At 42.4% G+C, this 27,000-nt stretch overlaps 1 protein-coding gene and 1 non-coding gene across 3 annotated transcripts in view; one reads left to right on the plus strand and one right to left on the minus strand.

Annotated features, from left to right (window-relative positions):
- The window catches only part of LOC126234588 (uncharacterized), a 185,165-nt gene that overhangs the window by 74,659 nt on the left and 83,506 nt on the right, over window positions 1-27,000 (minus strand). The gene's annotated exons all lie outside the window — the stretch shown is intronic.
- Trnas-gga (transfer RNA serine (anticodon GGA)) lies at window positions 20,463-20,546 on the plus strand. The gene is given in 2 exon segments: window positions 20,463-20,502; window positions 20,512-20,546. It is a non-coding gene; the product is annotated as a tRNA-Ser (tRNA).

Below are 27,000 nucleotides of genomic sequence, written 5' to 3' on the forward strand. Positions count from 1 at the left end.
CGTAAAAAAAACAGAATATCAATTTGTCATAGCAGTAGTGCTAAAATTTTTGGTTTTTAAATACAACTTCCTTTAAAACAAGTAATTCTGATTCGTAGTTTCCATTGCTTTGAAATACTGGGTTATTACATAAAATGAAAAAAGCGTCACTGCTATTTAATAATAACATTGAGAGTTTAAAAAGAGCAAAACACACACACACACACACACAGATCGGTACAGCATTGCTGAGAGAGTAATGTACCTAGTGATCCTTTCGTTTGTTGGAACAGAGTAAAAGGATTGTGTCAGGTTTGTCGTCTGTAGCCCTTAGATAGTTATCGATGGTAGAAAGCTCTGTGCGTTCTGAAAGACTGATATCCGTCTTTGAATGATATTGTTTCTGATGAAAGGAGTCGACATACACATCATAGAATAAGTATTTATGCCTACACTGGACAATAAATATTGGGCATTACAGTAATTCATTACTGATATTTTAACTATTTTTATATAAATATTCCAGGTAAAGGATGTTTTGCTTCTATCTAAACTGTTTGTTTGAATTTTTTGAATGAGCATTTTTAGTTTTAGCAGAAAAAATAGGAAGTAGTTGATCTGCTGCCTGTTTCTATCTAATATGCCTTTATTTGCTTGTAGCCCTTGAAATCTGACAACACGAAAAACTGAGTTCTCCAACCTTGTGGTTTGCACACTTTAGCACTAAGTGTTCGTAACGCCAAAGTATTGGTGTGGTACTCGATTATAAGACAATTTTCGAGCACCGTTTCAAAAAATTAGAATCAATAGGAGAATACTGGTGATTTTTAGTACTATTCAGCCTCATTATTTTGCGAGAAAAGCGGCGAACTTTATATAGACGACGTTTTCTTTTATTTACCTGTTTTATTTCTTATTTTCATTCTACTCATATATTGAAACATATAGTGCAAATGTTTGAATGAGTCTTAGAATTTTTAAATCTTTGTTCGATAACAACGTTTACTATTAGGAATGATAACAATAACGAACCGAAAATAGGTTGTTTCCACAACCAGTTATTTTGCGTAATTTTAACAGCCAGGTTCAACTCGAGATGAAAAACTCGCGGTATAAGCGAAAAATGGTTGTTCCAGCGATAACCACCATCCCTACGTAGTAGCTCCCGCGCGGGCGCAGCAGCACCTCCACGGGGGCCGCACTGCATATTTCTCCTATGGATACATCTGCAGATGTAGAGGTAATTTCGGGAGTACCGCAAGGAAGCGTGATAGGACCTTTATTGTTTACAATATACATAAATGACTTAGTTGACAACATCGGTAGCTCCGTGAGGCTATTTGCAGATGACACGGTTGTCTACAAGAAAGTAGCAACATCAGAAGACTCGTACGTACTCCAGGAAGACCTGCAGAGGATTAATGAATGGTGCGACAGCTGGCAGCTTTCCCTAAACGTAGATAAATGTAATATAATGCGCATACATAGGGGCAGAAATCCATTCCAGTACGATTATGCCATAGGTGGTAAATCATTGGAAGCGGTAACGACCGTAAAATACTTAGGAGTTACTATCCGGAGCGATCTGAAGTGGAATGATCACATAAAACAAATAGTGGGAAAAGCAGGCGCCAGGTTGAGATTCATAGGAAGAATTCTAAGAAAATGTGACTCATCGACGAAAGAAGTAGCTTACAAAACGCTTGTTCGTCCGATTCTTGAGTATTGCTCATCAGTATGGGACCCTTACCAGGTTGGATTAATAGAAGAGATAGACATGATCCAGCGAAAAGCAGCGCGATTCGTCATGGGGACATTTAGTCAGCGCGAGAGCGTTACGGAGATGCTGAACAAGCTCCAGTGGCGGACACTTCAAGAAAGGCGTTACGCAATACGGAGAGGTTTATTATCGAAATTACGAGAGAGCACATTCCGGGAAGAGATGGGCAACATATTACTACCGCCCACATATATCTCGCGTAATGATCACAACGAAAAGATCCGAGAAATTAGAGCAAATACGGAGACTTACAAGCAGTCGTTCTTCCCACGCACAATTCGTGAATGGAACAGGGAAGGGGGGATCAGATAGTGGTACAATAAGTACCCTCCGCCACACACCGTAAGGTGGCTCGCGGAGTATAGATGTAGATGTAGATGAAAACACAGTGATAATCTTTTCGATTCACACCAATCGTCCGTATACAGCCATTGGAGCTACCTGTATGAGCATTATTCAGAAGCGAAAGACGTAAGATAACAAACCAGTTCTATGTGGTGTAACACTAAAATTATGTAAACACAACAGACAAAAAGTTTGTGAGCCCTATGAGACACCGCACTAATACCTCTATCCCCGATAATGGCCTCGATTCGGCGAGGCAGATAATCCACAAGTTTCACCAGGTATGCCACATCCCGCGCAACCTGCTCTTTACTAAACAGATCCCGTAGCGCTGTCAAACTGATAGGATGTAAACAGTCTGCGCCGATACACCGAAAATATCGGCAAATTTAATTCAAGGTGTGGTTATGGGCAAGTAGAAAGACGGTAGCTTCTTTCTGCAATTTCGTCATCTTACGGCGCTGACTCCATACAACAGACTGTCACATACACACCATCCTACTGCTATGACATACGTCGCTTGGAGGGTTGCACGGCGCCCTGGTACCAGTTCTACACCGCACAGAGCTCCAAAGCGAACAGTGTGCTCTGTGAAGGAGTTGCTAATACCTTCTAATGCAGTGGGACAAATGAAGAACGTGATTCGCTCGACTGAACAATCAATACTCGATAATATTCCAGCAAGTAACAACGTATAACTCATAAAAAAAAAAACGTCAAAAGTATTTCCTAATCCAAGAACGTGTCTAACTATAGATTCACCAGTCTTCGGATTTGTGCTTATTACAGAATAACTCCGTTAACACGAACACGAAGGGATCAAAAAATCAAGAGTTTGCGTTAAAAAAATTCGTGAAAAACACAACTTTTAATACATATGCATGTACAGTAGAACAGAATGCATAATACACTATAGCATCGATCACTATACATTACTGCAGACTTGTAACACTATAAAGTGACTGTAAACTGTAAGTACTCACAAATTGCACTATTTTCTCGGAAAAAAATCAAGCTTGGTTCGGTGACTTTCTCGGAAACGAAAATATCTTCCAATTTCACAACCAATTGTAACTACACTACTGGCCATTAAAATTGCTACACCAAGAAGAATTGCAGATGATAAACGGGTATTCTTTGGACAAATATATTATACTAGAACTGACATGTGATTACATTTTCACGCAATTTGGGCGCATAGATCCTGAGAAATCAGTACCCAGAACAACCACTTCTGGCCGTAATAACGGCCTTGATACGCCTGGGCATTGAGTCAAACAGAGCTTGGATGGCGTGTACAGGTATAGCTGCCCATGCAGCTTGAACACGATACCACAGTTCATCAAGAGTAATGACTGGCGTATTGTGACGAGCCAGTTGCTCGGCCACCATTGACCAGAAGTTTTCAATTGGTGAGAGAGCTGGAGAATGTGCTGCCCAGGGCAGCAGTCTAACATTTTCTGTATCCAGAAAGGCCCATACAGGACCTGCAACATGCGGTCGTGCATTATCCTGCTGAAATGTAGGGTTTCGCAGGGATAGAATGAAGGGTAGAGCCACGGGTCGTAACACATCTGAAATGTAACGTCCACTGATCAAAGTGCCGTCAATGCGAACAAGAGGTGACCGAGACGTGTAACCAATGGCACCCCATACCATCACGCCGGGTGATACGCCAGTATGGAGATGACGAATACACGCTTCCTAGGTGCGTTCACCGCGATGTCGCCACACACGGTTGCGACCATGATGATGCTGTAAACAGAACCTAGATTCATCCGAAAAATTGACGTTTTGCCATTCGGGCAACCAGGTTCGTCGTTGAGTAGACCAACGCAGGCGCTCCTGTTTGTGATGCAGCGTCAAGGGTAACCGCGGCCATGGTCTCCGAGCTAATAGTCCATGCTGCTGCAAACGTCGTCGAACTGTTCGGGCAGATGGTTGTTGTCTTGCAAACGTCCCCATTTGTTGACTCAGGGATCGAGACGTGGCTGAACGATCCGTTACAGCCATGCGGATACGACGCCTGTCATTTCGAGTGCTAGTGATACGAGGCCGTTGGGATCCAGCACGGCGTTCCGTATTACCCTCCTGAGCCCACCGATTCCATATTCTGCTAACAATCATTGGATCTCGACCAACGCGAGCAGCAATGTCGCGATACGATTAACCGCAATCGTGATAGGCTACAATCCGACCTTTATCAAAGTCGCAAACGTGATGGTACGCATTTCTCCTCCTTACACGAGGCATCACAACAACGTTTCACCAAGCAACGCCGGTCAACTGCTGTTTGAGAAATCGGTTGGAAACTTTGCTCATGTGAGCACGTTGTAGGTGTCGCCACAGGCGCCAACCTTGTGTAAATGCTCTGAAAAGCTAATCATTTGCATATCACAGCATCTTCTTCCTGTCGGTTAAATTTCGCGTCTGTAGCGCGTCATCTTCGTGGTGTAGCAATTTTAATGGCCAGTAGTGTATAACGTTCGTAAATCCAGCAGTGACGTCGTACGTTGATGCAGATCGTTATAAATTGTCCAAGGCTGTAAACATCTCCTGACGCTTAGGTGGAATAGTATCTGTATTGTCCTCCTCCTCCTTACTTTTTTCTGATGAGCTTCTTGCATCTCGGTCACAGCTTCTGGCGCATCAGGTTCCACAGAAGCACGTACGTCGACACTTGATAGCGAATATTCTTCTAAGCGTGAAAATGCAAATTTGAATCGCCCGATCAGTGTAGTAACAATGTCTCAAGGTCAAAGTTTAACACCATTTAATGGAACCGTTGACGGCGATGAAATGAGTGGAGATAGTGTTGGTGTTGAAGCTGAATCGACCTTAAAGACGGGGCCTCGTGCTGGCAGATCTAAACTCACGACACCTCTTAAACACAACGCACTACCAGCTGTCATTGATCATAAGTGCAAAACATTGGTACGGGAGAAAACGATGTCAAACGACATTTCTCTGAGGAAACAGCGTTTCACATCCTTAACCGAGTGGACGCAGTGCCACTGCAGCCATATTTTGGAGGAGGGGGTTAGAGGGGGTTTCAGGTGACGTTCGTGGTCAAATACTACGGTGCAATCTGCAAGCTTGGCTAGCATCCGCGTTTACGTTCAAGCACTCGTTTCCGGTGGTGTTTTCATATTTTTGTCCTACCCCTGTATCTGGTGGAAAGGATAGTTGTTCCAACAAATCGCATTTCAAACTCCTTAGCATCCAGAACAGCTGCGTGGCTTGGCCGCGCGGATGAAGACGCCATGTCCCAGATTGCGCGGCCACTCACGCCGGAGGTTCGAGTCCTCCCTCGGTCATTGTGTGTGTGTGTGTGTGTGTGTGTGTGTGTGTGTGTGTGTTCTTAGCATAAGTTATTTTAAGTAATGTGTAAGTCTAGGGACCTATGACCTCAGCAGTTTGGCCCCTTAGGAACAAACATACATTTGAAAATTGTTTCTTCTAGAACATTGTTTCATTCGTTTTGTCAGAAGATTTGCGTAATATTCTCCGGTTAGTGTCTTTATCCTTCGCAAGGTAATCAATAAGAGAAATCACCTTTGCATCGAAGAAAACATCGTTCATAACATTTCCGTCAGATGAAATCGATAGTTGATGCAGAGCCTCCGGCAACCACCCACTGCTTTGATTGGCTCTTCATTTCTGACGTACCGTCCGCAGTAAGAAATAAGCGTTGAAATCAGTTAGACATGTAAACAGTGGAAAAGTTCCATAGAAATTCTATTTCACATTTTCTTAGGCCAGTATTCAACAACAGCGGTATCCATCGTGCATATGGTTTGTCTTGGCTAATTCCAAAAGTAAAATATGGGGTACTTTGTTTTTCAGATATGATACAGGTGTTATTTATTCTGCACACTTTTACACTATCAAGTTATGCACTTCTTCCATGGTGTCATCAGTATTCGTAATTTCGGGACGTTCTTGTGGTGAATCATCTTTAACAGGTTTACAGACATATTTTCATTTAGCCGCCGATTTAATAAACAGCTGTAAATGAAACAACGAACATTGGATGAATATTAATCAAAATAAAGTATTTTGCAATCATATGGAATTTCAGTTTAGTCATTTGAAAGAAATGTTCAACATGACAAAGTTCTATAATTCATACGAATTCCGCAGATCAAGTTGTCACTTGAATTGCGCAGTCATGCAGCGTTCTTTCTTTCTTTTGCTTGTGCCTAGGTCCCGCAATGACGCAGGGTCGGCATGGTTAATCGGATTTGGCAAGGTTAATGGAAGGGGTGGCCGGATGGCCTTCCTGCCGCCACCCTGTACCCCGCGGAACGGAATTAGTGTAGTGAAGTGTAGAGTAGTGTAGTGTAAGCCATGGAATAGTGCGATTGTGTTCAGATATCTGCGAGCAATGTAACTGAGGCGGAACGTGGGGGCCAGTCCGGTATTCACCTAGTGGGATGTGGAAAACCGCCTAAAAACCACATCCAGGCTGGCCGGCACACCGGCCTCCGTCGTTAAGCCGCCGATCCGGGGTCGGCGCGCCTACCCGAGTCCAGGAAGCAGTGCATTAGCGCTCTCGGGTAACCTGGCGGGTTCGTGCAGAGTATACCTACGTAATAAAAACTAAATTTTATTGATACCACTGTCATCTCTGTGCAAGGCTATGAAATTGTTTTCTTCCTCTATATGGATTATAACTTGAGGCAAACAATATTCTGTCTCGCACAAAGCACGTCTTAGCTTTTTAATATGTCTCTGCTCCCAGATGGCACAAATGTGCTAAAACATTTTTCAGTAACAACGTATAAAAAGGAAAAACCATGATTTTTGCATATTTGCTCAATGCCATGTTTTTTTTATTAATACACGTGTTATTCTCCCTTCTTCAAGGTCATTTCAGTTCCATCAAACTGTCACCAATCTCGTTTCCCAATCATGCAATATCTCCTGAGTTGTTTCCTTGACATAAATCTCTTTGATTCCCCAGTCCATTTCAGCACACCCGTTTTTTCCTTTACCCTAATTTCCAAGAAATACAACCTTTTTTATTTAGTCTCTCCGGTTCCATTCTTTTAAGATACTCGTAAAATTTTAATTTTGAAGAAAAAGCTTATTTGTCCTATCAGCTGTACAAGTGCATATTTATTCCATGCCATTTTCAGTTATTACAATCATCTTCACAGGAGAAAAACAGTGCACGTCAATGGATCAAAACAACATTTTCGTCAACTATGATCCAGCCAATATATAAATGCCGTAGTAGTATGTCAACATAGTCCACATAAACATACTGCACCTTGGCAGAATAACAGTAATGAACACTCGGTGATAACTCCACACTTAATAAGTGGTTAACTGTGGAATTATCATCGAGTGTACATTACTGTAATTGTGCCAAGGTCCAGCACATTTATGCGGACTTTTATCAGACATACTGTTACGGCAGTTATACAGGGTGTTACAAAAAGGTACTGCCAAACTTTCAGGAAACGTTCCTCACACACAAAGAAAGAAAATATGTTATGTGGACATGTGTCCGGAAACGCTTACTTTCCATGTTAGAGCTCATTTTATTACTTCTCTTCAAATCACATTAATCATGGAATGGAAACACACAGCAACAGAACGTACCAGCGTGACTTCAAACACATTGTTACAGGAAATGTTCAAAATGTCCTCCGTTAGTGAGGACACATGCATCCACCCTCCGTCGCATGGAATCCCTGATACGCTGATGCAGCCCTGGAGAATGGCGTATTGTATCACAGCCGTCCACAATACGAGCACGAAGAGTCTCTAAATTTGGTACCGGGGTTGCGTAGACAAGAGCTTTCAAATGCTCCCATAAATGAAAGTCAAGAGGGTTGAGGTCAGGAGAGCGTGTAGGCCATGGAATTGGTCCGTCTCTACCAATCCATCGGTCACCGAATCTGTTATTGAGAAGCGTACGAACACTTTGACTGAAATGTGCAGGAGCTCCATCGTGCATGAACCACATGTTGTGTCGTACTTGCAAAGACACATGTTCTAGCAGCACAGGTAGAGTATCCCGTATGAAATCATTTCGATGAATCGAGGAAGTACAGTACATACTGACGAAACTAAAATGAGTTCTAACATGGAAATTAAGCGTTTCCGGACACATGTTCACATAACATGTTTTCTTTATTTGTGTGTGAGGAAGGTTTCCTGAAAGTTTGGCCGTGCCTTTTTGTAACACCCTGTATACGTTCTGTATTTCTTTGGGTCATATGTGACGAAAGTGTGTTTTTGATGTACTGAGGTACATTGTTTTTCTCCTATGAAGATGATTATAATAACTGAAACCGATAGAGAAAGAACTGCTGATGGGACAAATATCCTGTTTTCAAAATATTTAACAGCTGTAGACATTGACCTAGTAAAAGTTTTAGTAAAATTTTAATTTATGTTTTCTAATGTTGTTGTGAAAGTCTGAATTGGTAACGTACGGAGTTTAGTACTGGAATTTTCATTATCTTTTCTCAATATTTTCACTACCTGATTTCCCACTCAAAAATAGAATTTTCCGACGCGTATGGACATCTTGGTTTAATAAGAAAATTGTAATGTTTTGGTTTCTAGTGGTTTTAGGTGAGCTCCTCGTTGTATATATTTTGGGTGCTGTTTCCATTCTTTCAGCTTCTAACTTCATTGCCCTTTCTTTCAGATTACTTTCCTGCTTTATTTGAAGTACTTTAATTACTGGACACGCTTCAATACGTAGTAATTTGTTTTGGTGGATATCAGTTATTCTTTTTGGAAATGAGTATTCCGTCCTTTTGAATAAAATACGCCAAATAATTCTTTCTGCCATTTCTTCTATGAAATTAATCCCCTTTGTGATGTTCTGATATCACGAGCCAACATTACAAGGTCGTCTGAAAATCAAGACTATCTACATACTGTATGCATTTCTAAAGGCTCCACTTCATTTTTTTAAAATCTGTACCATGAATTTTTTATTTTCAGTCAGTATGGATTCACTAGTCCCTCCAGATTTTAACATCTTAAAGCCTTCTTCTCAGTTATAACAACTGAAAACTTTGTACGTAAGAATATTTATTACGGTAACAGAAGCACCATTGTGTGCCGTAATTGAACGAGAGGAAAATGTGCTTGGAACACAAGTGATACATATATTAAATTACTATCCATATTAATAGAAAATGAGAAATTATTCCGGGAACACGTAGCGCAGGTGATGCGATACATTCACAGCACAGGAGAGTAACACACTTGCTTCAACCTGTGCATACGATGGTTTGTAGTGCATGTTTTACAATCCATAAGACATAACTATAGTTAGAGTGTGCCGCTGAAGAGGGACAAGTGGTCCGATACCGGTCATTGGAAATATTATCCGTATAATGTCGACAATTTAGTTATCAGAAATAAAGTTCCTGGAAGTCGTGCTTGCTGCGGAGGGCCGCTAGAATAACGTACCGATAATGGAAGCAAGAAACAGCGAGGCCGGTGTTACTGCGAACTACCCGGACGATCAACGGAGGACGCTGACAGGCTGGAACCTCGGGCACCGATGATCGTGGAATATCAGCTACTGCGTGAAGGCGCTGCGGCTGCCGCCTGCTGAGCCGCATCCGCAGGTGTGCTCATAGACGTTCTGTTTACGGTCAGAGTTGTCAATACTCTCTTACGATTTAAAGGTTGGTACAGCGCTGGAATCTAAGATATTGTTGTCGTACTTCGCAGCGCACGGATTAATTAGTGGCAGTTTGGAAGCCAGTGTAGGAGCCCGCCTGCTGTGGTGCGCACGTGTGTTGGGCGAGGGGTCGTCGCCGAACTGCCGTACTGCCGTGTCCGCCAGCAGCGACACAGAATATGGTACTGAGTTGATATTTTTTACAATTTGCAGCGCGCTTATTAATTTAAAGAAAAGGGTTTGTGTATGTGCGTAGCAACAGACGGTAATTTTGATAATGATAGGAGTTGAATTCTTAAGGGAAACCATTGTTAGGCGAATAGATTAAATACTGAATTTTGTCATTTATTTCTTTTGTAATTGTCAGGGAATTGTTTCACTATGTATTTAATTGAGAAGTATTTCAGTCTGTCTCAAGAGTTTGATTAATTTGTAATATTGCTTTAATGTCACTGGAGGCAGATTTACAAACGATGCGATTGTTCAAATAGCTTCTAGCGTTTTGTTAATTGAATGAGAAAGAATCGCTTTCAGAATATAGTTTTTTGTTTGGGTTATCATTTATCGAGTTTAGATTTGACCAAACCCTTTCTCTTGAAAAAACTCAGCGTCAAAGAAGAAATCGGTTTCGAGAAAAAAACATTTTATCAGCATAGGTTAAGAATCGGACAAGAGACACGAGATTACAAATAGTGGTATGAATTACCACGTGCCACGCACTGTGAAGACGCTTGCAGAGGACTTAAGAATTGCGGAAAACGGTTTAAAGGGGAATTACGACGGTACAGAGGAGCTCTTCTGCTGGAATCTAATAAAGATAAGAAACAGAAACGAGTGTTGACTTAGACGACACCACCCAGTATCGTAAAATGTTCACGTGACCACGTCTGCCAATGTAGGCGGGTCAGTAACTCTGTCGTGAAAGAGGACATGCAGAAGGGCGGTGAGGGGGAGTGGGAAATCTGTCCTACTTTAGAAATCAATCTCACATATGGTAACACTGATCCACACTGCAGTAGATCTGGTCAAGATGGGTTGGCAACCGACAAGTAAATCAGTGCTTTTCTATCTGGAGTGCAATCCCCAGTTTCTTCCTCTGTCCTACATCTACGGCAGTACTTCACAAGCCACCTCACGGTGTGTGGCGGTGGGTACTTCTCTTTCCATTATCTTCTCGCTCCTTCGTGTTCCATACACGAAAGGTGCGTAGGAAGTAATACGTTGTCCGACTGTTTTTGGAACGTAAGTTCTCAAAATTTCATTAGTGAACATCTCCGCGATGCACAGCACCTCTCTTGTAGCGTCTGCCAGTGGAGATAGTTCAGAATCTCCGTACCGTTCTTCCGTTGAGTAAACGATGCCGTGACGAAACGCGCCGCTCTTCGTTGGACCTTCCCTACCTCTTCTATTAATCCTTCTTGGTAAGGACCCCAGACTGATGAACATTACTCAAGAATCGAACAAGTGCTTCGGAAGCCACATCTTTTGTGGATGAGTTACATTTTCTTAAGATTCTTCCGATGAACCTCAATCTGGCATCTGCTTTTCCCACTATTTGTTTTATGTAGTCACTCTACTTCAGGCCGCTTCAGATCGTTAGCCAAGGTATTTACGGTGCTTACTGTTTCCACTGATTTTTCGTCTATAGTACGAGGGTTGGAACTTAAAGAGTAGCAACTATTTATTCACAACCGATACAAAGGAGTTACATGTTTTCACCTGTTACTGTTCTTCAAAGTAGTCACCAGCGTTATGTAGAACCCGTTGCCAGCGATGAGGAAGGCGTAGTATACCGTTAGCAGGGCCTGTTCCGTTATTGGTGGGAATGGAGCGGTCTAAAGTTATGGTGTTTCTCCTGTACGACTGTGATGGTGTTATCCTAACGCATTACGTTCCTCCACGGCAGACCGTCAATTCATAGTATTACTGTTCGTTTTTGGAGCATCACCTGCGACCAGCTTTGCGAAAGAAGCGGCGACACTTTCTGCGCAACCCACCCATTTTGTGCGACAATGCGCGGACGCATACAGCGCAAGCTGTGGCTGCTCTGTTCGGTCGATGGAACTCGGAAGTACGAGTGTCGTACCATCCACCATACTCCCTGGACGTAAGTCCTTGTGACTTAGATTTGATTCCGAAGATTAAGGAACCACATCATGGCATTCGCTTCAGAACTGTTCCAGAGATTCGACAGGCAGTAGACCGCTCCATTCGCACCATCAACAGAACAGGCTCTGCTAACGGTATACTACGCCTTCCACACCGCTGGGAACGGGTTCTACACAACGCTGGTGACTACTTTGAAGGACAGTAACAGGTGCAAACACGTAACTCTTTTGTATCGATTGTGAATAAATAGTTGCCACTATTTAAGTTCCTACCCTCGTATATTCGAAAGTCAGTAGATCTCTTCGGCTAACTATACGCACTATGTTACAATTTATTACAGTTGTCAGTCCTGTACTAGTCGTCGATCGTCTGCAGGTCTTGTGACGTTGCAGCCGTCTTACAGATAACACCACAGTTCGCAAATTGCCTGACGGATCCACTAGATTAGTAATATAACTTCTATAAGGGGTGGTCAAATGAAAACCGAACACACGCCGCAACGGGACCATGGAATTGTTTCATAGATAAGTAATCACCACACGCATTAAGACGTTTATCCCAATAGGAGACGAGACGATCAATGCTTGTTTCGTACACCGCGGTCGTCCGCTGATCAGCCGCTGACAGATGCACGACCGCACGGCCCGACTGGAACCGACGTCCACGCATGTCTTTCTTCGGGTCGTCAAGGATGTGAAAATCACACGGTCAAAGATCAAGACTGAAAGGAGAACTGCGCAGTGTTTCCCAACCAAATCGCTGAAGCGTAGCCTTCGTCCGATTGGCAGTGTGTGGGCGTGCGTTATCGTGTAACGTGATGATTCCGTCCAACAGTATTCCGACAGCCCGAGTGCAAACATCAAAGCCAACAGTGGAAACATCACACATCTCCCTCACGCTAAAGAAGTCCAAAGCTGTTCACACAAGTTCCGGTAAGGTCATGATGACCTTCCTCTTCGACTGCAGGGCCCCTCTGCTCTTCGAGTTCCTCGAGCGTGTGACCAAAACCAATGTGCAACGCGATGAAGACACTTTGCAGAAACTGCGATGCGCAATAAAGTCAGAAGGCCCCGGAACACCTACGGACGGAAACATCCTGTTACAGGATAACGCCCGTCCCCACGCTGCGCTGCCAATCGGACGAAGGCTACGTTTCAGCGATTTGGTTGGGAAACACTGCAACACCTTCTATATATCCCAGATATTTCACGGTGTGATTTTCACTTCTTTAGCGACCTGAAGAAAGATATGCGTGGACGTCTGTTTTATTCGGACGAAGAAGTACGTACAAGAATAGTTGCTGCCGTGGTTCCGTCAGCGGCCGACAGCGTTCTGGGAAACAAGAATTAATCTTCTCGTCTCCCACAGGGATATATGCCTTTACCCGCATGGTGATTATTTTTGAAGGAACGATTCCATGGACACTTTGTGACGGGTGTTAGGTTTCCACTTGACTACTCGTCATAAACACATTCAACCCTGTAACACTCTCCTGGGGTACTGCCGAAATTACCTTTAAATTCGTCAATTTTTTCTGTCAAGAACGACATGTTACGTGCTATCTGCAAGATACTCCTGTATTCAATCACAAATTTGGTCGAGTTTTCAACATGCTGTTATTTTGTTTACTAAACAACAGTGTGTAAGTGTAGCGACTGCCTCCCAGAAATCAAGAAAGACGGCACTGATCAAAGTGTCTGTTTCTTCGACACCTGTATCTCACGGACGTAGAGAGCGAGCTTTCACAAGATCTTTGTGGAATCCATGTTGATTTTTATAAGGGAGATTTTTGTTCTGAATAAATGTCACAATTCGTGAGTACAAAACATGTTTCATAATTTTACAACAGACGGACAATACCGATGGAGACCTAAAATTATGCGCTTCTGTCCAACGGTCTTGCTTGAACGTGGAAATGACCTGCGCTTTTTTCCAGTCGCTGGTTGCAGGTACCCTTCGTTGCTCCAGATGTGTAAGATAAACTGCTGGTAGAAGGGGAACAAGTTCTTTCGCCCAGTCTTTGTAGAACCTGACAGGTATCTCATCAGGTGCAGTTGTCTTCCCATTGTAAATAAAAAAAAAGAAGATTAGGGTTTAATGTTCTGTCGACAACGAGATCATTAGAAACGAAGCAGAAGAATGGGATAGGAAATCGGCCGTGCCCTTTCAAAGGAATGATCCCGGAATTTACCTGGAGCGATTTGCGGAAATCACGAAAATCCTAAATCAGACGATGGGACGCGGATTCGAACAGTCGCCCTCCAGAATGCGAGTCCAGTGTGCTGAGCCCTGCGCCACTTCAATACGTGGCTTTCCATTGTTGAGCATTTTCACTTGGTTTCTTATTCCACTATCGCTTATCTCAATATCTGCCATTTCTGTATTCGTGTGATGACTGTCTTCCACGGTTAAACAGTTTCGCGAGACAGAAAAGTGGAGATTGCAGTGCCCTTGTGAGTCTTTCGTTTTAATTTTCCACGTGGCCCTCCCGTGATTCGGCTCGTGACTATTCCATTTTACTCGAAATTTAACTGGCTCCCCGAACCCCGAGTTTCAGCTTTCGATAGCGGTCGCAATACCACGGCGTCCTGTTGGTGAATCAGTATCTTCTGGGCAGAAGCTCTCCATTATATGTAAACGCTTTATAACATTGTGTAACCCAACACACGTGCCACACGGAGAAGCAGTTACGAGTACGCACAGTTTTACAAAGCCTGAATATCTATATCTACGTCACTACTGTGCAATTCAGCCCGCCCGGCTAGTCGCGCGATCTAACGCGCTGCTTCCCGAGCGGGAAGGTGTGCCGGTCCCCGGCACGAATCCGCCCTGCGGATGGGGGCCGAACCGCACTATATCCCTTGGTTCGGTGTGGGGCGGCGGTGGGGTGGCTGGACTGCTATGGCCTGTTGTGGGGTTGTGAACCACTGAGGGCTACAGCGGGACGAAGCCTCTCCATCGTTTCTAGGTCCCCGGTTCAATATACACACATGCACACACTCCGCAATTCACACTTAAGAGCCTGGCAAAGGGTTCTTCGAACCACCTTTAGAGTATTTCTCTATCGTTCCACTCTCTAACAGCACCTGGGGAAAATGAACACTTAAATGTTCCTGTACACGCTCTGATTTCTCTTGTTTTATGATAATGATCAGTTGTCCCTTTGTAGCTCGGTGACAATAAGATATTTTTACATTTACAGAAGAAAGTTGGTGATTAAAATTTCCTGAAGAGATCTCCCCATAACGAAAACCGCCTTTGTTTTAATGATTGCCATCCCAACTCGCTTATGTCCGTGACGTCGTCTCTGCTATTTAGCGGTAATACAAAACGAGCTGCTCTTCCTTGGTATTTTTCGATGACCTCCGTCAATTCTATTCTGTTCAATTGCAGGACAACAATACACTATCAGAGGACGAACAAGCGTAGTGTAGACAGTCTCTTTAAAAGACCTGTTGAATTTTTTGAGTGTTCTCTCAACAAAACGTAATCTTTAGTTTTTGCTCCTCGCAACATTATTTATGTGATGTTCTAACGTAAGTTGTTCGTAATTGTAATTCCTAGGTATTTAGGCGAATTGAAAACCTCTAAATTTGTGCGATTTGTCGAGTAATCGAAATTTAACGGATTTCTTTTTGTACTCATGTGGATGATCAGACACTTTTTCTCACTGAGAGAGAACTACCACTTTGCGCGCCATTCAGATATCGTGTCCAAGTCATTTTGAAATTGGTTTTTATCGTTTGATGACTTTGTTAGACGGTAAAAGGCAGCATCATCTCCAAACAATCTAAGAGCGCTGCTCAGATTATCTCCTGAATCTTTTATTTAGACAAGGACAGCAGAGAGCCTAGGACACTTCCTTGGGGGACGCTGGATATCACTTCTGTTTTACTCGATGACTTTCTGACGGTTACTACAAACTGTGATACTGTGACAGGAAATCTCGGATCCAGTCACACAGCTGAAACAATATTCCATTATATTCCTTAATTAAACGTCGCTATAGTTTTTTGAAAGTACTATTACGGTTCATATTTTATGAAAAAGTAATCACTTTTTGATATGGCAGATGTGCCGCGACTTTTAGAAATTGATAAACACCCTGTTATACCTAACTAAGAAGTTGTCGATGCACCCAATTTGCCAGAATAATATCAGCCACATAACACTACATCAACGTATTATATACTCTGCAATCCAGTGTGCAGTGCTTAGCGGAGGGTACATCGCATCAGTTATATTGACTTCCTTTCCTATTACATTCACGTAGTAAGCGAGGGAAAAGTGATTGCCTGTATGCCACTGTACGCTCCTATCTTTTCCTAACGATGCGTACAGGAGATATACGACATTGGCGCCACAATGGTCGCGCAGTCTGCTTCGAATACTTCTAAATATACCCAACAGGATTTCGTAAAAACTTCGTCGATCTTCCAGGGATTTCCATTTAAACTCCCCGATCATTTCCCTTACACTTTGATATGGGCTACATCGACCTGCTGCTATCTTAGCAGCGCCTCTCTGTATTCTTTCTGTGCCCACTTGGTGAGGACTCAGAAACAATGGTACGATCAGAATCGGTCGCGCTAGAGTCTTGTAAGTGATCTTTTCAGATGCATTGCTTTTTCCAAGAACCCCACCAACAAATATAGGGTTATTTCGTGATGATGTTACATTAAGGGATGATGAAGGTTAAATGCATCAATTTGTGGTATGGTACCCTTGTCCGGAAATAACTGAGTCGCAAGTTTTAAGCGGAAATCGTTCTGACACATCTGACAGTGAAATACGTGTACCGCTAATGTTGCTGCTAGGAGTAGGGTAGGCAACTTTCAGATGCGGTAGTATGGACCAAAACAAGAAAAAAATGTCTAGTAAATACGGGCTCTAAAATGCATACCTTACAAGCTATCAGCAGTTGTTCACCTTCGATGCTGTGAAATATGTCTCTTTTACTGAACAAGTGCTCATAGTTCTTAAGGTATGCATTTTAGGGCCCATCTTTACTGGACTGGACGCAAGTCCACCTATGAAAGTTGCGTACCCTAAAATCTTAGCAACAGCGTTACCGGCATATGTAGTCCACTGTCAGAGGTATCAGAACGATTTTCGCTTATAACTTTCAACTTGGTCGTTTTCGGGCCAGGATACCTTACGTCACATTGATACATTTCCCCTTCTACATTATCCTTGAAAGTTTGTAACATCATCACTGAATCACCCTGTATAATTCTTTCAATTGAGTTCCTAATACTGATTTTACGTCCCATTTTACATCGCTTATTAGTGGTACTTGTAAATACTTACACGATGTGACGTCCTCATGACTTTCACCAGTAATCGGATTACGACATTGTCGTGTTCCTTCTCCTTGTTAAAACAGTTACCTTACGTTCATCCGTATTATTCTCCTTGATAAAACAGTTACCTTATGTTTATCCTTACTTAAAGACAACTGCCATTCAACAACAAATGCAAAATAGAAATATTTTAAGAGATAATCCCGGATAATTAGCTCTCAAAAATGAAATTGATAGATGTGACGTGAAACCTGTTGTGTTGGCGGAAGTGCCAACACCGTGTTACTAGAGGAGGCCGAAATGCACGCGTTTTACCTCACGCAGGCTGGCGTGAGGAGGGAAGGACTATACTGACGTGAGGTCTGGAACATGACAAGGAATTAGAATTCAGAAAGCGGACGTAATTAGTTGGATACTTAACTTTAATCCATTAATCATGAACGTCGCTCTTGACGGTACATGATTCACAATATTATCTGTTCAGATTATAGTAACTGAATATGGCGCCTTGCTAGGTCGTAGCAAATGACGTAGCTTAAGGCTATGCTAAACTGTCGTCTCTGCAAATGAGAGCGTCTGTAGTCAGTGAACCATCGCTAGCAAAGTCGGCTGTACAACTGGGGCGAGTGCTAGCTCATTAGACTAGACCTGCCGTGTGGCGGCGTTCGGTCTGCAATCACTGATAGTGGCGACACGCGGGTCCAATGTATACTAACGGACCGCGGCCGATTTAAACGCTACCACCTAGCAAGTGTGGTGCCTGACTGTGACACCACAAAACCTCACACGGCATAAGACTCCTACGATAACTAAGTTTGATAAAGAACGACATACGGGTAATCGATAAGTAAGTCAGAAGCTGACCGATGCACAAATCAATCACTGTGAGCAGTTGTAGTTAAACCAGCTATCGAAATCGAATCCATCACATGAGTAAAGAAGTAATGTGGGACGGCAGAGGTGTGACCCCATAAAACTGAGGAAAATTGCATGAATTTCTTGGGGCTGTTAAAACAATCCGGTGAAACGGGCCTTCAAAGTTAAGCAACCACTTCAAATTGAAGAAAGGTTCGTTAAAAGTAATTCCAGAGTCGTTTATGGACAGTACAAACATCATTTCAGAGAGTATACTCCTTCATATTGCTAACAATAACAACGAAAACTATTATGTCGTGGCTGAATACTTTAAGAACATTCTCAACAGTATTCCATCGAAGATAGATTTCTGCTAATAAAAAATAATAATATAACCTTAGTGACTTCCGACTTCTGAGGAAGAAGTTAGTGAACACCTAAAACGACTTGAAAACAGCAAAGCAGCTAAGGCGTACTTTATTTTAGCTGACTGTGGATGTGTGCTGGTAACAGAGCGGTGAAAAAGCTCGGTGAAATAACATCTGAAAAAATAGGATTTACCACCTCAGTGGATCTCAGCCTTGACACTCCCCTTTTACAAGAAAGCAGACCTTAAAGACGTAAACAATTGGCGAGAACTCTTGTCATCTCACCATAGGGAAACACTACAGCAGAAAAAGAACTGGTAATTCCTGAAAGGTGCCAGGAAAAGAACGCCGAGCCTGTGCTGAGTAAATTTTGAATCTTAAACATTACTAGCTTATTCCAAAATCAGAAACCGCGAGATGGTGCTCACATTTGTTAGAATTCTGAAAGTCTTAAGAGTACATGGATCACAATCCAGTCCATTTGCAATTAGAAATAGACAATAAAACAATCAAAATCATTCTGTAAACTCCAAAAGATATACAATCCGAAATAAAATTTAGATCTGAGATACATATATAGATGACCTACCGGGAGGAATAACAATACAATTTTCCATTTGGTGCCTGTCCAGTTTTTAGATACAGCTGGTATTGATTTTGGATCTCGATACTCCGCTTGTTATGAGTTCGTTTACCGACGGTCCTCTTTGTTTTGAAGTTCAAGTTATGTAGGTGTGATTGACATAACTGAATTTTTCAACAGTGATTTTGATTTATTGGTCAATTATTCTAGATCGTTTCAGCATGCCCCACGTACTTCCAAATACCGAGTGTGCTGATAAGATACTTGCGTAGGAGTTTAGTATTGGAAACGCTGCAGCTGTTTGTAGAGAATACGCTAAGTGATTTCCTAAGTGCAAAGTACCAGATTGAAGAATGTTTATTCAGGTTTTCACAAAACTTCGTGAGTCTGGCGCAGTAACCAGCAGTCACATCACATCTGAACCTACAAATTAACAGAATGTGGATGAAGTAGAAGCCATTATTCAAATGGTAGAACATATTCTTTCAGTAAGTACACGCAAAATTTCTACACGTACCCATGTATCGTTGGGCCTTCATGGCCTGTTCGAACGAAGTTTAGTTTTTTTAATCCATGTTTAATATACAAGAATATGGCGGACATTACGTATGTACGGCTCGATGTTTATTATTTATAGGGGACTCGACGCCTTCGAGAAGGAGGTGAAGGTAGACGACTGGAATTTTGTTGTTGGCTAGTTGAAAATCAGCGAGTAATCCCATTAATACTGTTTACTGATGAAGCCAGTTTCACGCGTGACGGTGTCAGTAACATTCCATTTGTAATTCACGTTTGTGGCCCGATGAGAACCCACATGCCTTTGTGGTGTCTCCCCCGATATCTACATTTTGATGGAAACTACCTTCCAGAATTATTGGAAGAGATTCTTTGGGCTTCAAGGATGGGTATGAACTTCCAACATGACAGGGACCCTATACGTTCTATTCGTCAGATGATACACAAGCTAAACCTAACACAAAGATTGGATCGGAAGAAATTGTCTCGTTTCTTGATCACCAAGGTCTCTATATCCTTTCCTTTTAGATTTTTGGTAGTTCGGATGGTTGAAATGTTTGATTAAGTCTGTCGTCCTTTGTTGTTTGATACTGCGTAGATATCAGTAGATAATAGCATTGGGGGCCGTAATCGGTCGTGGTTTAGAATAAAACGAAAAGTACAACTGATGCTGAAATTTTCTTCAAAACGTTACCATAGTTGCAGTATCGTCACCAAGATGTTCCACATGCTGGACAAGCAGCAACTGTCGACTGTCTAGAAACAGCGACAGTACGGGTCAATTGCTGAGTAGGCAAGCAGCCAAAACAGGATTCCGTCATTTGAGAAAACCAAGTACTGTGTTAACTTCAAACCGTCTCGTACAGAGGTATTACTGAAACAGGGAAAAGTCAGGGGAACGATGAAAATTAAATATCTCCACGAATCAACGGAATTTAATTTCTCAGGTGAAGCAACTCTGTCGGCCTGAGTGGCCGAGTGGTTCTAGGTGCTACAGCCTGGAACCGCGCGACCGCTACGGTCGCAGGTTCGAATCCTGCCTCGGGCATAGATGTGTGTGATGTCCTTAGGTTAGTTAGGATTAAGTAGTTCTAAGTTCTAGGGGACTGATGACCTCAGACGTTAAGTCCCATAGTGCTTCATCAACAGTCTAATGTCGGTGTTGACAGGTCCAGGCGAGCCTTGAAGCTTTGCGTCATGTAGTCGAGAAGGCTATAGGAGTGGGCCTTCTGCTCCGAAAGCCCATATACATGATGTTTCGTTGAATGGTTCGTAAGCTGAAACTTGTTGATGGCCTGGCATTGAAATTTGTAGCAATTTTCGGAAGGGTTGCATTTCTGTCGCGTTGAACGATTTCCCCCTCCCCTCCCCCCCGGCCGTCGTTGGTCCCGTTCTTGCACGATCTTTTCCCGGCCGCGTCGATGCTGGAGATTTCATGTTTCATCGGATTCCTGATATTCACGCTACACTCGTGAAATGGCCGTACGGGAAAATCCCCACTTCGTCGCTACCTCGGGGATGCTGTGTCCCATCGCTCGTGCGCCGACTATAATGACACGTTCAAACTCACATCTTGATAACCTGCCATTGTAGCACAGTAACCGATCTAACAACTGCGGCAGGCACTTGTCTTATACAGGCGTTTCCGAACGCAGCACCGTATTCTGCCTGTTCACATATCTCTGTCCTTGAATATGCAAGCCTATACCAATTTCCTTCGCGCTTCAGTGTAGGAGCAAAAAGTCGTTACTGTTCGATTACACTACAGGCAACAAATCGTTAGAATATTAAGAACCGTAAAATATGTAGGAGTGATCTGAAGTGTAAGGACAATAATAAATTAGTTATAGCAAATGCAGATGCCAGGCTAACGCTCATCATAAGAATTCTATAGAAATGTAGTTCGTTCATGAAAGAAGCACTTACAACCCCTTCTGTTGTTCGTCAGTGGATCTCTAACTACGTAAGATTAAAAGAAGAGATGGAGAACACCCCAAAGAAGGGCGTTTCGTCACAGGCTGCTTTAGCAACCGTGAGAGTGTTGCAGAGATTCTCAAAAAAATCCTGTGGATGATGCTACAAGAGGGGTGCGTGCTTTACAAAGAGATTTACTACTAAAATTTTGATCGTACTTTCAACAACAGTCAAGCAACATATTACCTTCTCCCACACACCTTTCGCGAAATGACAACGACAGCAAAGTCAGAGCTTGTTGTGCTTACTGACTGTCGTTCTGTTAACACACCATCCAGTATTGGAACAGGAAAGGGGGAAAATGGGGGTGGTACCAGTAGCTCTCTCAACCGGACACCGTAAGGTCGCTTGCGGAGTGTATGTGTAGTGCCCGTTGCTGAGAAGAAGGCAGGTCGCTATGGTGTGTACGTTGCAACGTGCTCCAGGACACAACTGTACTGAAGTGGTGGGGAACTGGTTGGGGAGTGGTAAGGTACTGCCATTAAAAATTATGTATACTTCAGCAACAGATTATTATCAAAACAATTAAATTCTTTACAATTACAAAATAAACATTTAATAATGGGAGCACTGGTGACTAATGGATAAAGTAGTTGAAACCAAGGCTCATCACAGCGATAAACACAATTCTTGAAATGCACGAATGCAAGATCAGAATAAAAAAAAGAAAAACAACTAAGATCGCCGCACGTTGACCGGCCCAAAATCAAATTACCAAACTAACAAAGTACTAAGGAGTTTCAGCAAGAATTATTAACTGTCATATGGAGTTATCTGTTAACAGACAATCGTAATTCAAGAGCATCAACTGATCAAACCACTTAGCAACTGCACAAACGGTTTAAGGCCCAATGATAATTGCCTACCACAGCGATGTCAAAATAATTGTAGTTGCATCAGGAGATACTAACAGAGAATTAAACATCTAGAACATCAGTTGGTAAAACCAAAAGCTGGACTTAGAACTGCAAAACGGCTTAATGCCTACTACGGCGAAGCCAAAATAATTTAAATGCTTAAATTTTACATACACATTTCATTACGGAACACGATTCACGGCTGTAAAGACTACTGTATGGTAACACTGCCTAACTGAAGTGAACAGAATTTCACTATGAAGAACTTTAACAGCATTTAAGACCTATTCAGCATAACTGAATCAACGGCCAGCGGTCGCGCAGATAAGTTTTACAATCGATGATGGTGCGCAAGAAATTGCATGAAATTTGGTTGAAATACAAGAAATCCATTAGTAACTATTTTAGGGAATCTTAAACTTGAACACGCCTCCGCGGGCAAGTACATTATCAGACTTATAAACACAGTGAATTTCACGGTGTAATGGCCAATCTAAGCACTAGGTACAAGGCGTGAAGTTCGTGAGAGTTTCACGGCCTTTGCCTATACAGCGTGACACAAAAGCCCGAACCGAAGTTATAGAAAAGGTCGCCTCTAAACGGTGTTGCTTACGTTTACTTAAGCAGGATTTAGAATAAATCAGTTGTATTAAATTATAAGGGAAATTAATTATAATTGTAAACGCTCCCTTATTAGTACCATACACAAATGAAATCTGGAACACCAAAGTAAGGCAAATGTTTACTCTCAAGAGTTACTAAACAAATCAAAAGCTAATTGCTACACAGGTGACTAGTTTCTAAAAGTAGTTAGCAACAAGTAATCTGGTTCTACTAGAATGAGCCGGCGAACTGTCTTACCAAAACAGATACCTTTTCCACAGACGTATGAGTAAATTATCTTAGAAAACGATTTGTCGTATGCCACAAGATCAATTAAAACATACAATGAGGTTTTTTGGTTCGCTCCTGGATTTAACAAATAATAAATGCCTAATAAATGGCACACACACACATAAGGAAAATTAAACACTTTGCTAATAAAATACAAAACACTAATGAATAAAACAAGTCTGGCAAGCACTGAATGCGTCAATGCGGCAAACAAGTGGCTCACAATCAACGTGGACAGAAAATACGTTAAAATTATTATAATAAAATACAGAATACCAATTAATAAAGCAAAGCTAATAATCACTGAATAGGTAATACACCAGAGAAGTAGCTCATAGTTGACTATAAAGAAAAAACAAAAAGCATGGGCTTGCATGGGTGTTGTGTGATGTCCTTAGGTTAGTTAGGTTTAAGTAGTTCTAAGTTCTAGGGGACTGATGACCATAGATGTTAAGTCCCATAGTGCTCAGACCCATTTGAACCATGGGCTTGCATACAAAAGCAACCAAGCGAATAGCAACCAGAAAATCGGCTAAACACAATGTGGTAGATGTGATAGAAAAATACAAATGAATACCTTCGCTTACAACAGAAAGTCCGAGGAACGGTCACAAATACGAGCTAGACCTGAAAGGAACCATGATGCAGTGGGTCACACATCAGATAAGAACAAAATTGCTTCCCATTACAACATGCCTCACTATAAAACCCACGCAATGGTTCTTCGAGCAGGCTCGCTGTCTCCAACAGCAGAAGGGCTGACAGTTAAAGTCCAACCCGCGTGGTGGTGCCACCAGTAAGGCTCCAGAGGCCGAGCCGCCATCTTCCAGTTATGTTCGGCCCAACATGGTGCTCACACGTGCTAAGTAAACCCAGACCTCCAACTCTCCGCACTGCTGCAAGCAAGTCACTCACCGTCCGCCGCTGCTCGTGCGCCCCCTTGCCGTTATGCGTCCTCCAGTATACCAACAACAGAGCAGACACATAAAAGGATAGGTACAATGGGTTAGTGAATGCTAAGGATGTCACGCACACACAGCACAAGTACATACCATCTGAAAACATTTTCACGAATGTAATTAGATGACTTATGTTACTGACTTGGTGAAATTCGAACGACGAAAACTACACTGCCTGAAAAAAAAGGTGAAGTACCCTGAAGAGACGGTCGAATGTTAATGTAACTTCACATACATACCGTCAGTAGATATGTAAATGACTGGAGCTTGTGGCGGTCCCTGCGCTCCCCTTGATTATTGGTAATATTACTAGTGATAACGCAACACGATAAATCATCGGACTTCGTATTGCCCGACTGCACATGGACGCGACAGATTGCACCCAACGACCCGTCTCTTGGTGCCTGGGGTTTACAACCTTCATATTATGTTTATATTAGTAAATTTTTAAAAGCGGGGCATAATCTGCAATACTTCACACAGTAAACTATGGGGTTGACTCTATTTCAGTTACGCTACTTTAATTAATCTTTCCTTAACCAGTGGTCTAGTTCACAGACTCGAACTTTCTTCATCAAGGACCCTAGCTTCTCTTAATATGTCACACGTCATATTGGTTACATTTCACTTACACCATTACAATAAATAGTACCTGAAAATGACACATACTAATCTACAAATATATTTTCACTAATTACTGACACATCTACTATGCTGTGGTGATCTTTCTTTGTTTTAATCAAAGCAATTATCTTTACTACTATAATTTTAATCACTTTAAGGTTTCTAGTTGTTACACTTCTCAATAGTTTTGTACCCATAGCGTAGTATCCTGAAACTTGCAATTACAGTACCTTTTGTTGTCTTCTGCTCAAAACTGCTCGTTGAATTCCACAGTTATAACTTGGTGTAAATATTTAAATAGAAATTTTCAGCCTCAGAAAGACTGATTATGCTTCCGTCGCACTTTTGTTGAAACCGTGACTCGTACAAAAGCCATGTACCATGTGGTAGAGGAAACAGGTTAATTATCGATAAACTTCACTGGTAATGCACTTTGATGTTAACACTGATTTAATATAAACTTTTCATCGTAGCACAATATTATTACACTTAATTACACTTGAAAATGATTACTTTTGTTGGTCTTTCTTATAAGGCGCGGCTTCACAGTTGCGATTGCAACAAGTTGCTGGTAGCGTCTTATTTGAACGGACATGGCCAAAATAGTGCACTTAATAAATTTCTTCTTTGTAGTTGTATCGACATACCAAATAGAGGATTCCAATTACGTGGTCATACACAGTTGCACTAGTCATTGCATTATTGTGCAACAACACACTTTTCCCGTAACCACTCTTCTTCTCGTTCTGCAACTTTTTAATACTTATATACCACGGAACCATTCCATAAGACGTCGTTTCGGCGATGTATTTTTAAATAATTAATAACTTTTAGTGCACTTACTAAGTAGTCTTGGCCTGCTCGCATGCCATACATCCACTGCCTTGCTACCTCACGACTCGTCTGCTCATTGTTCTTTCTTCCCATGGCCAGCTCAGCTGCATTTGGAGTGGTATGGTAGTAAGGAAGTGTGAACTGGTGATGAATGGCACCTCATTGTGTTCAGCTATGAAACACGGTTCTGCACCCCCAGATAACCATCGTCGATGAGTATGGCGGTGACCTGGGGAGAGGTCCCATTATTCCAGTTTTGGAGAGGCGCAACGGTGTGCTCCTGGCGTCATGACGTGGGGAACTACCGGGTATGACATCAGGTCACGGTTGGTAGTGATTGAGAGAACTACGACGGCATTATTGTATGTCACTGACTTCCGCATCCGGATGTGTTACCTCTCATGCACCAGTACTATGGTGCCATTCTTCAACATGACAATGCTCTTCCACATACGTGTCTCTATGAACTGTCTGTGTGACACTGAAGTACTACTGTATCCAGTTAGATTCCCAGATCTGTCCCCAACAGAAAATGCCTGAGACGAGCTCGGATATAAACTCCGTCCCAGTGCCGTTATCCGTGATATCCAGGATCAGCTATAACATTTGGTGGTCAGATCGTTTCAATAGGGTATACAACGGCTTTATGACACCCTCCCCAGCCGAATCAGTGGATGCATTCAGGCCAGAGGGGATGCAACATCATAGTGATGATTGAATTCATACTGCCACATTCTTTGTAAATGTAACTCTTCTGTAATCCCCGCTAAAACATCACATACCCTCTCAACCCGTGAAGTTTTTATCATCAGCCAGTGTATTTCCCAGAAGAGCGTATATAAGTACACTACACAAAAAAGTTGTCCGGCAGAATGCCAAACTGCGGAGATGTTGATTACCATTTTCATTCGCTGCTGAAAAAGTGTCAGACATTTTCTAGAAGTAATATCGGATTAATTATCTGCCCAGTCGAGGTGAGAAAGGGTTCCTCGGCGTTCGTTAAACAGGGAACGTAGCTGTGCAGCCTTGTGAACATAGCTGTTGTCATCTTGGAAGGCGACACTGTCGACTGCATGCTTATCATGAAGATGAAGAAGAAAGGCCAACATTAGGTCACTAGTTGTGTACACGGTAGCCTGAACGAGGGGGTCCAAGTCGTGGTACAAACAACACCCTACTCACTGAACCATCTCCGGCCTGAATCATACCGTCCATTCTCCGTGGGTTGGGTCGTGCACCATTTGAAATGAGGCAACACGCGTCTCTTCGGGTCACATTACACGCCGGCAGTATATATATATATATATATATATATATATATATATATAAGACAACAGTAAAAAAACTCTTTTAAAAAATA

This window comes from Schistocerca nitens, chromosome 2, assembly GCF_023898315.1.
Source record: "Schistocerca nitens isolate TAMUIC-IGC-003100 chromosome 2, iqSchNite1.1, whole genome shotgun sequence".
NCBI classification, from domain to species: Eukaryota; Metazoa; Arthropoda; class Insecta; order Orthoptera; family Acrididae; genus Schistocerca; species Schistocerca nitens.